The sequence below is a fragment of the Octopus bimaculoides genome, chromosome 11 (genome assembly GCF_001194135.2).
Source record: "Octopus bimaculoides isolate UCB-OBI-ISO-001 chromosome 11, ASM119413v2, whole genome shotgun sequence".
Classification (NCBI taxonomy): Eukaryota; Metazoa; Mollusca; class Cephalopoda; order Octopoda; family Octopodidae; genus Octopus; species Octopus bimaculoides.
Genome location: NC_068991.1, coordinates 8911071 through 8914847, shown reverse-complemented (window position 1 = coordinate 8914847; position 3777 = coordinate 8911071).

Below are 3777 nucleotides of genomic sequence, written 5' to 3'. Positions count from 1 at the left end.
TACCGAGCAAGACTGCGACTACTATCCAGGCTACGTCGACGTCCGCGGGGGCGGGGGCGGTTTCCCTCTTCGTTGACCCCATATATTGGCAACATCACTACTTCCTTGTTCTTTAATATTGTTAGAAAGAATTTAAGTTTGGTTGTGATGATGGTTTTCATTGACGACTGAAATTTGACTCAGTTAATTAAACAATACAACTCCAATGATTTCTTGAAACCAACCACATGGTTCTGGGTTCAGTCCCACTGCGTGGCACCTTGGGCAAGTGTCTTCTACTATAGCCTCGGGCCGACCAAAGCCTTGTGAGTGGATTTGGTAGACGGAAACTGAAACTGTGTATGTGTGTGTATATATTTGTGTGTCTGTGTTTATCCCCCCAACTTCGCTTGACAACCGATGCTGGTGTGTTTACGTCCCGTAATTTAGCGGTTCGACAAAAGAGACCGATAGTATAAGTACTAGGCATCCAAAGAATAAGTCTTGGGGTCGATTTGCTCAACTAAAGGCGGTGCTCCAGCATGGCCGCAGTCAAATGACTGAAACAAGTAAAAGAGTATACCAGCTAGCTATCACTACCGTCGTTGTTGCTGTCAAGTGTCTATTCATATTTTAAGCACAAAGATTACAAACAATGTCTACGATTAACTCTGTGCTTCACCTCAGTGAATATGTCACACTTGCCTTCAAGCTTTATTCTTACGTTGCATTCACAGCCTTTTAGAACGACAGACGGAATTTCCCCATGGATGATTTCTGCATGAAGTATGTATATTCATATATTTAATATAATTGTTGTTAAAGTGTCTAATAAACCAATATTTCTCACTAAAAATCTATTTATTCCCTCAGTCGTTCATACATTTGGCAACAACTAGTAAAATCTATGCTGAGTTGAAGACGTGTAATGAGATCGGAACATGCCCCGAGTTGTTACTGTACTTACCAAAGACCATACTACATGCCACAATTGAATTTTTAATTCACTTGGATTTCGAAGTTAACTGTTTTGATAGAACTTGTTATTAATGCTGTTTACTCGTCGTTTTATTTTGTGCCATTTGAATTGATCATTTTCATTTATTTATTGATCAGTACATTTGAGGTAGGCTTGGCTGCCATTTCTATTATATAGAATGACTGTACTATAGCTGCCACATTATACTCTAAGGTGAACAAAAATCATCGCGTTTAATTTTTCAGTCATTTACGACTACATTATGGTTTCAAATTTTAGTACAAGACCAGCATTTTTAGAAGTAGTTAGCCGACTGCATTGACTCCAGTGTTTAACTGGTACTTACTTTATCGATCCCGAAAGGATAAATGGGCAAAGACGGCCTCGGCGGTATTTGAACTCAGAACGTAATACCGGAAGTAATGCAACTGTTAATGATTGTGCCAAGTTCACCGCTTTCTTTCCGGACTATATTATACAATGTAGATGTTCCCTTTTTTTTTTTGAGGACAATGGAGAATAATTTAAGGATAAATTGTCTGCTAATTCTAGTTGGCCGAACGAATACATACAGGCTCCTCCGTCGGCTCGTCTCAGTGGACGAGGGTGGAGGTCTAGTAGTTTCCATTTTGCAAGGATTTTTTTAAAGAATTATTTTATTTAGAAAGCCTTAGTCTAACAAGCCAGGTTAAGCTAGAGAAGGAATTTACGCCTTATAGCATCGGCTTTAAATATTTTTAACTGTGGTATACTGAATGGAGATTAAGTGAAAAACAGCCGGCGCCTTTTACATCCATTCACAAGGCTTTGGTCGGTACGAGACTATAGTAGACGACACTTGCCGAAGGTGCCACGTGGTTTGGAAGTAAGCTAAATGGATATTTGCTCGATGTACCCATTGAAAAGCGTTTGCTATATTTTTAAAGTGTGAATGAGAATATTAAGTAACAAATCAAAGGTTATCTATTCGTACAGACATTTGTGGCTTTTATTTTACACTGATGGACGAAATGAATTCTTATATGTAAGTAATATGTATTATAACTAAGAAAATTATGAATCTCCGATCAAAGTTTAACATACGTTTTCCTGTTAAAAATTTAAAGCTGCCCCTTTTTTATATACTAATGTAGTCAGTTATATGTTGTTTTCAGCAGAGCTGGAGATTCAGACGAGCAAATCATTTGCTGGTTCAAATTACAGGATGGCCAAAGCCGAGACATTTTCAAAAGTTAAAATAGGTGGCAACTAAATTTGCATATTAATATCAAATTTCTTTATAGTTTTATACGTTTCAGACCGCAATAAATTATTTTAAGCTTTTGTGGACATCCCATAAAGATTGCGTAAGAATCAATGAAATTTTGACATTCCGGGCAAAAAGAGTTTCCAAAATGTCACAAAGTCAATTTCAGACAAAGTGGTAAGTCGATTACATCGATCCAAGTGTTCAACTGGTACTCATTTTATCGACCCCGAAGAAGCTGGAAGGCAAAATCGACCTCGGCAGAATTTGAACTTACGGATGGGCGAAAAGTCGCCAAGCATTTCGCCCGGCGTGCTAACGATTCTGCCAGCTCGCCACCTTCACTAATAAATTAAAACGTTTAAATGCAGATTCCTTTCAGTGTTAGGAGTTTTAAACTCAGAGCAATTTCATCGCAGATTAAGCTGTAATACTAATCGAAAAGGTTTTACCAGACGTAATCCTGCGTAGAGATTTAAAATATGCAAAGTTTTCATTATCGGAAAATTATTTACCAAAATCTATGCATCTCTCACCGAAAATTCGAAACACTAATATACACGATCACAAAACGTGAAATACTATTTCTTCGAAATATTTCTCAGCTAAATGCAGAAAGACGGGGAAAATTTTCCTCTACTTCCTAAATCTGTATGCAAGTACATGACCGGCCTATCTAGAGCGTGGAAATGGATCTCTTCCAGATAAAGCCAAACTAACTTTCGTCATTTGTAATACTCACTTTGCTTTACTTAAAGATCAGTCAACTACGACTGGTTTTGTTAAAACTTGTATCAAAATAAGCGAACAAAGGTTTTAAAAGCTAAAAAGTAGCAACAATGAAGGTTACTTAGATCTGGTTTTCATCAGACTACGCCTTTGTAAAGCTAAAAAGTGTATTTTAGTCTATCTTGCAGCTAATTCAGAAGCTAAATGCCAACTTCTGCCATATGCACATCGAGCGAATAATATTGGATTTGTTTTTCATCAGGCCAAAGCAGTTCAATTGAAAGCTTTAAAATTTTAGCATTGTTATGAGTAAATTAGCCAAAAAGATCCGTATTCAATGGTTAAATTGGTGTCTAACCTATAATAGAAAAGTCAACTAGTGAGGTATTTAAATGTAATGTGCTAGCAAGTGAATAAATGCCAGTTGGCTAACATGACTTATTTTCTTTCAACTAAAATTCCACATCTAGTCGTAAGATGGGATCTCGATATACCGGAATATCGCAGTTCATTATTTAATTTTACGTTGATTCCTCCGTAAAGTTTTGCATTTATAAAATACAAATTAAAATAAACAGCAAGTTTCTACTTCCTGAATTTTCACCTATCGCGGTAGGTTTTTGGAACGTAACACCAGCAATAGTCGAGGGATTGTATCAAATTACAAATATGGTATAACGTTTGATTACCAATACATACAAGCCATTCAGAGACCTGTGCTTCGAATTCAGTCAAGATTTGCTCAAATGAACGAAAAGGAGTCAAACCTTAGAAATAAATTCACTAATTCTAAACTTGAGAATTTTCAAATTGTGGGTATTTAAAGAATTGAATTGACGAATAA